This window comes from Chlorocebus sabaeus, chromosome 8 (genome assembly GCF_047675955.1).
Source record: "Chlorocebus sabaeus isolate Y175 chromosome 8, mChlSab1.0.hap1, whole genome shotgun sequence".
NCBI lineage: Eukaryota > Metazoa > Chordata > Mammalia > Primates > Cercopithecidae > Chlorocebus > Chlorocebus sabaeus.
Genome location: NC_132911.1, coordinates 105,783,968 through 105,798,090, shown reverse-complemented (window position 1 = coordinate 105,798,090; position 14,123 = coordinate 105,783,968). Strand labels below are relative to the sequence as shown.

The 14,123-nt window shown below is 41.2% G+C and overlaps 1 protein-coding gene across 2 annotated transcripts in view; it reads left to right on the top strand.

Annotated features, from left to right (window-relative positions):
- NCALD (neurocalcin delta) overlaps positions 1 to 14,123 on the top strand; it is a 453,797-nt gene that overhangs the window by 92,926 nt on the left and 346,748 nt on the right. Inside the window, exon 1 of one of the 2 annotated variants that reach the window (XM_073018261.1) lies at positions 10,801 to 10,892. The exons of the other annotated variant lie outside the window; for it this stretch is intronic. The gene's annotated coding sequence lies outside the window, so the exon portion shown is untranslated. Of the gene's footprint in view, positions 1 to 10,800; positions 10,893 to 14,123 lie in introns of those variants that run through there. 2 annotated transcript variants of the gene reach the window in all.

The window sequence follows — 14,123 nt, the reverse complement described above, 5'->3', positions numbered from 1 at the left end:
AGCAACCATACTCCTGCTCAGGCCAGGATCCTTTCTGGAGTATGCAGCAAGCTCATGCATTCTTGCCTGTTTTCCCCCATTCTAATCAGGATAACAGCTGCAGGCTGGGTGGGCATTCTTCCCCAGCTACAGGTTACCTTTCTCTAGGTTGATACACAAACTCTTTATTGCAGTATCTGTTGAAACCTTAGATTTCTTTCTTTCTGTCTGTCTTTTTTTTTTTTTTTTTTTTATTTGAGACGGAGTCTCACTCTGTCACCCAGGCTGGAGTGCCGTGGTGCGATCTTGGCTCACAGCAACCTTCACTTCCCGGTTTCAAGTGATTCTTCTGCCTCAGCCTTCCAAGTAGCTGGGATTACAGGCATGCACCATCATGCTTGGCTATTTTTTGTGTTTTCAGTAGAGATGGGATTTCACCATGTTGGCCAGGCTGGTCTGAAACCTTAGACTTCAATTGTAGTAGCATGTTACAATAAGAAGTGAACAAAGCCAATTTTGCTTTGCTAGTCTGTTTAGATAATGTAATTGATAAAAATAGCAATAAATGTGTATCCAATCCTTACTATAAGCTAGTCTTTATGTAAACTCATTCAATGCTCACAAACCCCTAGGAAGTACATGTTATTGCATCCCTGTTGTCTTAGTTCCTTTTGCGTGCTGTAAAGGGATACCTGAGAAAAATGGTTTATTTGGCTCACAATTCTGATGGCTGGAAAGTTCAAGATTGGGCATCTGGAGAGAGTCTCAGGCTGTTTAGACTCATGGTGGAAAGTGAAGGGGATCAGGCATGTACAGATATCACATATGGGGAGAGGAAGTGTTTGGGGGTGGGTAGGTTGCCGCTCGCGTGGGAACTGAGTAAGAACTCAACCTGAGGGAGAGCACTAACCTATTCATGAGCCATCTACCCCCTTTCCAAACACTTCCCACTAGGCCCCAACTCTCAACATCACCACACTAGGGATTTCATTTTGACATGAGGTTTAGAGGGGATGAACATTCAAATCATAGCACCTGTTTTACAGGTGAGTAAACTGAGGCACAGGTCCAGGAACTGGACTGAGCTCATCTAGTAAGTGGCAGAATAGGGAGCCAGTCCCAGGCAGTCTGGCTCCAGAATCTTAGTTCCTATTCACTACTTCCCAAGCTCTGTCATATTAATGATGTAAAATTCAAATGAGATTGTATATGAAAGTTAAATAAACTCCAAACTGTGAGACAAATGTCAGTGATTGCTCTCTTTTAGACTCCTTGGGGTGAATGGTATAGATACAAATGTCTTCCCTCTAAACTATGTTATTTCTTTTCTGAAGACAGTGCAAGTGTGATAAGGAACATCAACAACCCATATTCTAACAATCATCATTATATTCCTTTTCTATGGCTGTGTAAGAAAATTACCACAATTTAGGGGCTTTGGCTTAAACAACATACATTTATTATCTCAGAGGTTCCAGAGTCAGGAGTCCGGGCACAGAGGACCTAGCACAGGCTAGCTAGGTCCTATACTGAGAGTCTCACCAGGCAGAAATCAAGGACGTAGCAGGGCCTGTGAATTCTCATCAAGGCTCAGGTTCCTCTTTGCGTTGGCAGAACTCATTTCCTTGCAGTTGTAGGCCTGAAGTCCCTGTTTTCTTGCTCGCTATTGGCTGGGGCCTTGCTTAGCTTTTAGAGGGCTCCTGTGATTCCTTGCCAAGTAGCCCCCATAGGCAGGTTGCAACACATGTTTGCTTTTTTTGAGGACAGCAGGAGTGTGTCTCTCTGACTTCTGATCCCTCTCTAGTTGGCTAGTATGGAGTGACTAGATCATCACCATTTGCCATATAATTTAACCTAATTGAGGAAGTGACCATCCTATCATCCTTACAGAGTCCACCCACACTCAAGGGGAAGGGATGATACGAGATGTGTACCCTGGAGGGCCATTCTAGAATTCTGCCCACTGTGATCGTTGTGGTTTTGAAGCTCCCGGGGGTTTCAGCCACATGGCTAAAGTGAGTTGTGGGAAAATTGTGGAATGGGTTACTAATGAATATGGATGTGCCACTGAAATGTATTCATGTGCTATTCCGGTGAATGTTGTAGAAACTGGAGCCCTGCCACTTAGGGCTTCTAGGGGCTTTGCTGCTATGGGAATAATCAAGGCCACCAAATGCCAGGTGGTGTAAATTGCCAAAGCGGTTCCTGGACTTGACCCTGATGAAAGTTGATGCAGCATCCTTGCTGGCTTACAGGCTCACTGTGTTTCTTAGACTCCGCAAGCCCCATGCAGAGCATTGTGTGATGAACATGTCTTATCCGGAGCAGGGATTGTTCTTTGAGAGAATATAATTGTTGCCTCTGTCTTGCTGACCCGTCAGCAATTGTTTTCTTTCCTCGTGGAGTGGGCAGAGTCTGTGTGGGAAGGTGCTGGTTTAATTTCTGTCACATCTCACTTGTCCTTTTCCCAGGGGCAATGTAAATCTCAAAATCGATTCAGTTGGGAATTACCATTAGGAGCTCCAGGGTCAATTTGGTACAGTAAGGCAAAGGCCGTCTGGAAATCCCAATGAGTCACGTGGCATAAGGCCCTGTGATAAGCAGCACTCTTCTTCCCAGACTGGAATTTTGTGTGTGAAGCTTAAATTCCTGCAAACTGATAAACTGAGATGACTTATGAGTGAAAGGGGAGAAGTAAAGACACCTTATTTGGATACATGGTGGGCTCTTTGAAACCTCTGATATTGAAATAATAAAAATCTTTTATTGATGTGAAATGTTTTTATTGATAAAGTGCTATCAGTTCAGGTCCAGGATTGTTTACTCTTTTGTTTTCTTCACGAAAACAAACCCAACATCTCATGGTAATAAAGGAGGTATACCAAAATGAAGTGCTTCAGTGTGTTCCCAGATGGTCATGCTAAGAACTGGGTCCTCTCAAGTTCTAGGCTGAAGGCAGTGGCCTATCAGGAATACTTGAGTTGGGACCAAGAACATTTGTGTATTTGTTATTGTAAGTGTAATATATGTTAGTTGTGAAAAATAACATTGGAAAATTAGAAAGGAGAAAGTAAAAATGCCCTTAATCTCAACACCTAGAGATAGCTCCTGCTATTTATATTTATATCTCTAGGAGATAGCTCCTGTTAGTTTGACATATATAATACATGTATGATATGTGTATTACATCTATCTATATGCATACCAAATGTATACAATATCTACAAACTACAATTTGGTAGCTTCATTTAAAAGCATTTTACAGGTATATTTTGGTTTTTTTTTGTTTTTTTTTTTGTTTTTTTTTTTAAATTTATTTATTATTATTAAACTTCAAGTTGTAGGGTACATGTGCACAACGTGCAGGTTTGCTACATATGTATACTTGTGCCATGTTGGTGTGCTGCACCCATCAACTCGTCATTTACATCAGGTATAACTCCTAATGCAATCCCTCCCCCCTCCCCCCTCGCCATGATAGGCCCCGGTGTGTGATGTTCCCCTTCCCGAGTCCAAGTGATCTCATTGTTCAGTTCCCGCCTATGAGTGAGAACATGCGGTGTTTGGTTTTCTGTTCTTGTGATAGTTTGCTGAGAATGATGGTTTCCAGCTGCATCCATGTCCCTACAAAGGACACAAACTCATCCTTTTTTATGGCTGCATAGTATTCCATGGTGTATATGTGCCACATTTTCTTAATCCAATCTGTCACTGATGGACATTTGGGTTGATTCCAAGTCTTTGCTATTGTGAATAGTGCTGCAATAAACATACGTGTGCATGTGTCTTTATAGCAGCATAATTTATAATCCTTTGGGTATATACCTAGTAATGGGATGGCTGGGTCATATGGTACATCTAGTTCTAGATCCTTGAGGAATCGCCATACTGTTTTCCATAATGGTTGAACTAGTTTACAATCCCACCAACAGTGTAAAAGTGTTCCTATTTCTCCACATCCTCTCCAGCACCTGTTGTTTCCTGACTTTTGAATGATCGCCATTCGAACTGGTGTGAGATGGTATCTCATTGTGGTTTTGATTTGCATTTCTCTGATGGCCAGTGATGATGAGCATTTTTTCATGTGTCTGTTGGCTGTATGAATGTCTTCTTTTGAGAAATGTCTGTTCAGATCCTTTGCCCACTTTTTGATGGGGTTGTTTGTTTTTTTCTTGTAAATTTGTTGGAGTTCTTTGTAGGTTCTGGATATTAGCACTTTGTCAGATGAGTAGATTGCAAAAATTTTCTCCCATTCTGTAGGTTGCCTGTTCACTCTGATGGTAGTTTCTTTTGCTGTGCAGAAGCTCTTTAGTTTAATGAGATCCCATTTGTCAATTTTGGCTTTTGCTGCCGTTGCTTTTGGTGTTTTAGACATGAAGTCTTTGCCCATGCCTATGTCCTGAATGGTACTACCTAGGTTTTCCTCTAGGATTTTTATGGTATTAGGTCTAACATTTAAGTCTCTAATCCATCTTGAATTAATTTTCGTATAAGGAGTAAGGAAAGGATCCAGTTTCAGCTTTCTACTTATGGCTAGCCAATTTTCCCAGCACCATTTATTAAATAGGGAATCCTTTCCCCATTTCTTGTTTCTCTCAGGTTTGTCAAAGATCAGATGGCTGTAGATGTGTGGTATTATTTCTGAGGACTCTGTTCTGTTCCATTGGTCTATATCTCTGTTTTGGTACCAGTACCATGCTGTTTTGGTTACTGTAGCCTTGTAGTATAGTTTGAAGTCAGGTAGCGTGATGCCTCCAGCTTTGTTCTTTTGACTTAGGATTGTCTTGGAGATGCGGGCTCTTTTTTGGTTCCATATGAACTTTAAAGCAGTTTTTTCCAATTCTGTGAAGAAGCTCATTTGTAGCTTGATGGGGATGGCATTGAATCTATAAATTACCTTGGGCAGTATGGCCATTTTCACGATATTGATTCTTCCTATCCATGAGCATGGTATGTTCTTCCATTTGTTTGTGTCCTCTTTTATTTCACTGAGCAGTGGTTTGTAGTTCTCCTTGAAGAGGTCCTTTACATCCCTTGTAAGTTGGATTCCTAGGTATTTTATTCTCTTTGAAGCAATTGTGAATGGAAGTTCATTCCTGATTTGGCTCTCTGTTTGACTGTCACTGGTGTATAAGAATGCTTGTGATTTTTGCACATTAATTTTGTATCCTGAGACTTTGCTGAAGTTGCTTATCAGCTGAAGGAGATTTTGGGCTGAGACAATGGGGTTTTCTAAATATACAATCATGTCGTCTGCAAACAGGGACAATTTGACTTCTTCTTTTCCTAACTGAATCCCCTTGATTTCTTTCTCTTGCCTGATTGCCCTAGCCAGAACTTCCAACACTATGTTGAATAGGAGTGGTGAGAGAGGGCATCCCTGTCTTGTGCCAGTTTTCAAAGGGAATTTTTCCAGTTTTTGCCCATTCAGTATGATATTGGCTGTGGGTTTGTCATAAATAGCTCTTATGATTTTGAGGTACGTTCCATCAATACCGAATTTATTGAGCGTTTTTAGCATGAAGGGCTGTTGAATTTTGTCAAAAGCCTTTTCTGCATCTATTGAGATAATGATGTGGTTCTTGTCTTTGGTTCTGTTTATATGCTGGATTATGTTTATTGATTTGCGAATGTTGAACCAGCCTTGCATCCCAGGGATGAAGCCCACTTGATCATGGTGGATAAGCTTTTTGATGTGCTGCTGAATCCGGTTTGCCACTATTTTATTGAGGATTTTTGCATCGATGTTCATCAGGGATATTGGTCTAAAATTCTCTTTTTTTGTTGTGTCTCTGCCAGGCTTTGGTATCAGGATGATGTTGGCCTCATAAAATGAGTTAGGGAGGATTCCCTCTTTTTCTATTGATTGGAATAGTTTCAGAAGGAATGGTACCAGCTCCTCCTTGTACCTCTGGTAGAATTCAGCTGTGAATCCATCTGGTCCTGGACTTTTTTTGGTTGGTAGGCTATTAATTATTGCCTCAATTTCAGAGCCTACTATTGGTCTATTCAGGGATTCAACTTCTTCCTGGTTTAGTCTTGGAAGAGGGTAAGTGTCCAGGAAATTATCCATTTCTTCTAGATTTTCGAGTTTATTTGCGTAGAGGTGTATATAGTATTCTCTGATGGTAGTTTGTATTTCTGTGGGGTCGGTGGTGATATCCCCTTTATCATTTTTAATTGCGTTGATTTGATTCTTCTCTCTTTTCTTCTTTATTAGTCTTGCTAGCGGTCTGTCAATTTTGTTGATCTTTTCAAAAAACCAACTCCTGGATTCATTGATTTTTTGGAGGGTTTTTTGTGTCTCTATCTCCTTCAGTTCTGCTCTGATCTTAGTTATTTCTTGCCTTCTGCTAGCTTTCGAATGTGTTTGCTCTTGCTTCTCTAGTTCTTTTAATTGCGATGTTAGAGTGTCAATTTTAGATCTTTCCTGCTTTCTCTTGTGGGCATTTAGTGCTATAAATTTCCCTCCACACACTGCTTTAAATGTGTCCCAGAGATTCTGGTATGTTGTATCTTTGTTCTCATTGGTTTCAAAGAACATCTTTATTTCTGCCTTCATTTCGTTATGTACCCAGTAGTCATTCAGGAGCAGGTTGTTCAGTTTCCATGTAGTTGAGCGGTTTTGATTGAGTTTCTTAGTCCTGAGTTCTAATTTGATTGCACTGTGGTCTGAGAGACAGTTTGTTATAATTTCTGTTCTTGTACATTTGCTGAGGAGTGCTTTACTTCCAATTACGTGGTCAATTTTGGAGTAAGTACGATGTGGTGCTGAGAAGAATGTGTATTCTGTTGATTTGGGGTGGAGAGTTCTATAGATGTCTATTAGGTCTGCTTGCTGCAGAGATGAGTTCAATTCCTGGATATCCTTGTTAACTTTCTGTCTCGTTGATCTGTCTAATGTTGACAGTGGAGTGTTGAAGTCTCCCATTATTATTGTATGGGAGTCTAAGTCTCTTTGTAAGTCTCTAAGGACTTGCTTTATGAATCTGGGTGCTCCTGTATTGGGTGCATATATATTTAGGAGAGTTAGCTCTTCCTGTTGAATTGATCCCTTTACCATTATGTAATGGCCTTCTTTGTCTCTTTTGATCTTTGATGGTTTAAAGTCTGTTTTATCAGAGACTAGTATTGCAACCCCCGCTTTTTTGTGTTCTCCATTTGCTTGGTAAATCTTCCTCCATCCCTTTATTTTGAGCCTATGTATGTCTCTGCGTGTGAGATGGGTCTCCTGAATACAGCAGACTGATGGGTCTTGACTCTTTATCCAGTTTGCCAGTCTGTGTCTTTTAATTGGAGCATTTAGTCCATTTACATTTAAGGTTAAGATTGTTATGTGTGAACTTGATCCTGCCATTATGATATTAACTGGTTATTTTGCTCGTTAGTTGATGCAGTTTCTTCCTAGCCTTGATGGTCTTTACATTTTGGCATGTTTTTGCAATGGCTGGTACCGGTTGTTCCTTTCCATGTTTAGTGCTTCCTTCAGGGTCTCTTGTAAGGCAGGCCTAGTGGTGACAAAATCTCTAAGCATTTGCTTATCTGTAAAGGATTTTATTTCTCCTTCACTTATGAAACTTAGTTTGGCTGGATATAAAATTCTGGGTTGAAAATTCTTTTCTTTAAGAATGTTGAATATTGGCCCCCACTCTCTTCTGGCTTGAAGAGTTTCTGCCGAGAGATCTGCTGTTAGTCTGATGGGCTTCCCTTTGTGGGTAACCCGACCTTTCTCTCTGGCTGCCCTTAAGATTTTTTCCTTCATTTCAACTTTGGTGAATCTGGCAATTATGTGTCTTGGAGTTGCTCTTCTCGAGGAGTATCTTTGTGGCGTTCTCTGTATTTCCTGGATTTGAATGTTGGCCTGCCCTACTAGGTTGGGGAAGTTCTCCTGGATGATATCCTGAAGAGTGTTTTCCAACTTGGTTCCATTTTCCCCCTCACTTTCAGGTACCCCAATCAGACGTAGATTTGGTCTTTTTACATAATCCCATACTTCTTGCAGGCTTTGTTCATTTCTTTTTCTTCTTTTTTCTTTTGGTTTCTCTTCTCGCTTCATTTCATTCATTTGATCCTCAATCGCTGACATTCTTTCTTCCAGTTGATCGAGTCGGTTACTGAAGCTTGTGCATTTGTCACGTATTTCTCGTGCCATGGTTTTCGTCTCTTTCATTTCGTTTGTGAGCTTCTCTGCATTAATTACTCTAGCCATCAATTCTTCCACTTTTTTTTCAAGATTTTTAGTTTCTTTGCGCTGGGTACGTAATTCCTCCTTTAGCTCTGAGAAATTTGATGGACTGAAGCCTTCTTCTCTCATCTCGTCGAAGTCATTCTCCGTCCAGCTTTGATCCGTTGCTGGCGATGAGCTGCGCTCCTTTGCCGGGGGAGATGCGCTCCTTTGCCGGGGGAAATTTTTTGAATTTCCAGCTTTTCTGCCCTGCTTTTTCCCCATCTTTGTGGTTTTATCTGTCTCTGGTCTTTGATGATGGTGATGTACTGATGGGGTTTTGGTGTGGGTGTCCTTCCTGTTTGATAGCTTTCCTTCTAACAGTCAGGATCCTCAGCTGTAGGTTGTAGCTGTAGGAGATTGCTTGAAGTCCACTCCAGACCCTGTTTGCCTGGGTATCAGCAGCAGAGGCTGCAGAAGATAGTATATTTCTGAACAGCAAGTGTACCTGTCTGATTCTTGCTTTGGAAGCTTCCTCTCAGGGGTGTACTCCACCCTGTGAGGTGTGGGGTGTCAGACTGCCCCTAGTGGGGGATGTCTCCCAGTTAGGCTACTCAGGGGTCAGGGACCCACTTGAGCAGGGAGTCTGTCCCTTCTCAGATCTCAACCTCCGTGTTGGGAGATCCACTGCTCTCTTCAAAGCTGTCAGACAGAGTCGTTTGCGTCTGCAGAGCTGCTGCGTTTGTTATTGTTTACTGTGCCCTGTCCCCAGAGGTGGAGTCTACAGAGACAGGCAGGTTTCCTTGAGCTGCTGTGAGCTCCACCCAGTTCGAGCTTCCCAGCAGCTTTGTTTACCTACTTAAGCCTCAGCAATGGCGGGCGCCCCTCCCCCAGCCTCACTGCTGCCTTGCCGGTAGATCACAGACTGCTGTGCTAGCAATGAGGGAGGCTCCGTGGGTGTGGGACCCTCCCGGCCAGGTGTGGGATATGATCTCCTGGTGTGCCGGTTTGCTTAAAGCGCAGTATTGGGGTGGGAGTTACCCAATTTTCCAGGTGTTGTGTGTCTCAGTTCCCCTGGCTAGGAAAAGGGATTCCCTTCCCCCTTGCGCTTTCCAGGTGAGGCAATGCCTCGCCCTGCTTCAGCTCTCGCTGGTCGGGCTGCAGCAGCTGACCAGCACCGATCGTCTGGCACTCCCCAGTGAGATGAACCCAGTACCTCAGTTGAAAATGCAGAAATCGCCGGTCTTCTGTGTAGCTCGCGCTGGGAGTTGGAGACTGGAGCTGTTCCTATTCGGCCATCTTGCTCCTACAGGTATATTTTGAGATTTGTAACATGTTCTTAAATATTCTTCTATAGTATAATTGTATGTTGGTTAAGAGCATGGAATCTGGGGCCAGATTGCCTGAATTTGAATGAATACTGGCTTAACACTATTTGATTTCATGGCCGTGGGGAAGTTACTTAACTTTCTATGCCTTTCTTTTATCTCTGTAAAATAGGGACAATAATAGTACTTATCTCATAGAATTATAGTAAAGATTAAATGAGTTAATATATTTATAAATTGCTTAAAATAGAGCCTGCCTTTTAACATTGCCATATAAGTGCTTGCTTTTGTTAATGGTTATGTACAAGTCCATCTTCTGAGGGAGCTGTAATTTGTTTAACTTATCCATTGTTTGATATTTAGGTGTTCCCAATTTTTATTACTACAGATTATAAAACCCTTACACATACTTTTTTGTGTGTTGATTAAAAATTTTTTTCTTTAAGTTACGTTACAGGAAATAAAGCTTCTCGATCAAAATATATTAATATTTTTCAGATTTCTGTTACTTTTTTGGCAAATTAATCTTATAAAAAGTTGACCAATTGGCACTTCCACCTGCGGTATTGAGTGTGTGTTTCCCCTTATCCTCATGTGTCAAGGCAATGGTAGTATCTTATATTTTATATTTGTTGTTGTTTTTTTGAGATAGAGTCTCACTCCATCACCCAGGCTGGAGTGCAGTGGCATGACCTCAGTTCACTGCTGCCTCTGCCTCCAGGATTTAAGGGATTCTCTTGCCCCAGCCTCCTGAGTAGTTGGGATTACAGGCATGCACCACCACGCCCAGCTAATTTTTGTATTTTTAGTAGAAATGGGGTTTCACCATGTTAGCCAAGCTGGTCTCAAACTCCTGACCTCAGGTGGTCGGTCCTCCTGCCTCGGCCTCCCAAAGTGCTGGGATTACAGGCGTGAGCCATCATGCCCGGCCTCTTATGTTATTTTGATTGGCATTTCTTTGATTGCAAGCTAGATGTATATTTTTCCATATGTTTAGCAGTTTATATTTATTCTTTATAAATTATGGCTTCCTGAACTTTACTTATTTTTACTTTTCTCTTTTAAGTGAAAAAATATATAGTGATATATATATTAGGTTGTGTGTGTGTGTGTGTGTGTGTGTGTGTATATATATATATATTTTTTTTTTTTCTGTCACCCAGGCTGGAGTGCAGTGGTTAGATCTCAGGACACTGCACTCTGCAGCCTCAAACTCCTGGGCTCAGTGATCCTCCTGCCTCAGCCCCCTGAGTAGCTGGGACTACAGGTGGGCATGATTACACCTGGCTAATTAAATTAAATTAATTAATTATTATTTTTTTTTTGTAGAGATGGGCCTTGCTATGTTGACCAGGCTGGTTTTGAACTCCTGGCCTCAAGCAGTCTTCCTACCTTAGCCTCCCAAAGCGCTGGGATTACAGGTATGAGCCACCATTCCTGACCAGCTTCTGATCTTCTACTAGAGATATTTTGTCATAGTCTCTGTGTTCTTCAAACTGTTTATTATTATTATTATTATTATTATTTGGCTATGTTTCTATAGCAACAATATGATTTTGTGATATAAGTAACATGTGCGATTAGTTGGGGAAAGGGTTGCCATGAATGTCACTAGAAATGGTGCAAGAACATGACCATATCCTGCCTCTGCAACTTCAGAAATCATTTTGAATGAGGAGACTTTTGCGAATGAAATTCTGTTACTGAAAATTTTTATCTTTGCAATTGTGGTAAATATTGTGACTACCTGAGAGAGAATCTTTTGGTTCATTAAAGAGATAAGTAGTTACCTAATGAGAAACTGTCAGTAATCTCATGGACATGTGGAAGAATATTTATTTTTGAAAGCCTAGTCAAGCAGAGGGCCTCAGGAACAAACGCTGATTCACTCTTTTAATTAGTTCCTGGATTCTGTTGCCTTTCTCCGGACTATGGAGACCTCTGGCTACACAGTGCACTGTTACTGAGTGTTGGATCTCAACAGAAGTTGATATTCTTTGTGTCTTCTGATTTTCTTCATGTGAATCATTGTCTCATGGCAGGCTAAAGCAAGTGTGATACAAATATATTTTTAAAATAACATAAAAACATTTAAACTTTGGAAGAGGGAGGGAATGTGTTCTGTTCTAGAAAATAGACCACTATCAATGGGTAAAAGGTCACCATTTTGGGTTAATATGAGGAAGAACTTTGTTATTACAGGAAGAGTCCCCCCATAGCATGGCTCACCTTTTTGAAGCAGTCACTGAGATTCTTCCAGCAGAGACCAGGTGATCAAAAAGTATGTTACTGAATTTAAGATGAAAAAGGTGGGGCCCATGCACTGGGTGAGACCTTGCACTAGGTTACTTCTAGTATCGTTTGCAACTCTTAGAGATTCTACACTTACGTAAGATTTTAAATACCATGTGTGTACTTATCTAAAGTAGTGAAATTCATAGAAATAGAAAATAGGATGGTGGTTACCGAGGCTAAGGGCAGGGGGGAAAGGAATGTTATTGTTTATTGGGTATAGACTTTCCGATTTGCAAGATGAAGAAGTTCTAGAGGTTCATTACACAACAATGTGAATACAATGAACACTACTATACACTTATAAGTGTGCCTACTGTGAGGTTAGCCCTAGGCCAAGCACTGTCAGGGACACATAAGTTTAAGACAGTCCCTGCTTTCAGTTGTCTCACAGTCCACGCTATTAAACCAAAGATGCTGAGCAGCAGCCCAGAAGCCCACACTAGCCAACCATGATGTCATCACTGCCACTGCCATTGAAGGCACTGCCAGAAGCCCAAAGAAACAAAAACACTCCTCCCTTCTTCCGGTCTTACAATATCCTGCTAGTGCTCCCATGACAAAGCCCAATAAGAAGCCAATTGGTGAGTTAGTCTGAGAAATGTGGCGTGCTACTTTCTTTCCCCATCAGTATAGTGGAAGGTATAGGGATGAATGCGAATTTGGGTTGGCAATACACTGTTAGGCACAGTCCACCCCTTTGTCTCCTTTTCATCTATACACAGCCCTCCACCCATATATAAACTTGACAAAGCAGCAACAGCAACATTGTAATGCTTCTGTTGATGCAATTATCCTTTGTACAAATGAAGGCATGCTCACTAGTTCCCTGATAAGGGGGATACGAAGTGCCATTAGTCGGTGCATTTACATTTATATGTTGATGATGTTAATTCCCCTTACAGGTTAATCAAAATCCCATTTATCATGTAACTTACAAGACTAAATTGTAAAGTTAACCACCTAGTTTGTAGTTAACTTATATGACACACTCCTTGTATAACAGACACACTTGGGGAAAGGAAAAAGGGGAAAGTGAATTCTATACACAAATATGTACAAGAAAGAAAATATACATAGTTGCTATAGTCCTCACTTCTGTAACTGATCACAAAGCTGCGTGTGTGTGTGTGTGTGTGTGTGTGTGTGTGTGTGTATTTAGAGGGAGGAGAGAGAGAGCAAGCAAGAAAGAAAGATCTAGGATTTACATTTTTATATATCTATATGTCTTCTTTCTTTCCTTATCAACTCCCATGTGCTTTTCTCTTTAACCCCTTGGTTGGTGAGGATTCTTTTTCTGAAGGGCTGATGCAAATCTTTACTCCTGAAAAGTCTGTGTCCTTAGTCGTCCCTCCTTTGTTGGTGTATTGAAATCTTCTATTAACTTTACTACTGGACATGGAAGTAAAAAGGCACCACAGAGAATCCTCTGGATTACAGACATCTTTCTTAATGCCCCCATTATCCAGCAACAATCTTATTTTAGCTTAGTAATTGGGACCCCAGTTAGCACAGTAGAACAATTTTTGTTTGTACAATGGCTTAAGGAGTCTGAATGACCAAGTGGTAATCTCAAATTCTAGTTCAGTGGAACCATTCTGGTTTCTGCAGCTGGCTTTTCTTTTCTGGGAAATGAATAACTTTAAACCAGCAGGGCCCAAAATCTTAGGCACAGGTAGCAACATTTTTATGACTAGCGTATTAGGCATAATAGTTAGAATAGACTCTCCCATTTTAATTTTTGATTCTCCGACCCATGTATTATAGATATGGGAGGAATACCACTCTCTAAGGGTTGTTGATTCAAAGCATGTACTTCATCCTGTAAGATATAGTGCCATAAACTTTCAAGAGGTTACCTCCCAGTTAGTGGCAGTTGAGCCTTCAGTAGATGATTCCATCATTCTACCAGGTCAGCTGCTTCTGGATGATGGAGTATATGGCAGGACTAGAGAATTCTGTGGCTACAAGTCAATTGCTGCACTCTTTTGTTGTGAAATTAGCGCTTTGATAAGAAGTGATGTCGCAAGTGGTGCCACAATGGTAAATAAGGCATTTTCTAAATATGTAATTGGTGGTACTTGCAAAAGGCAAACCCATATCCAGAGGAAATGTTGATTTCCCTGAGAACAAATCTTTGCCCACTTCATAACGGAAAGAATCCAGTGTAGTTCACCCACCATAGCACAGCTAAATAGTCCACCTGGACTCATTGCTGGCCCCTGCTGTTCGCAGGGTGAACACACAGTAATGATGCTAGCCAGATTCACTGTGGTGAGCCTACACGTAAGACTCTTTGATTACTGTCATGACCACTCAGAAGATAAATCTATGGAGAAGTTACTAGGGTGGCTGGGAAG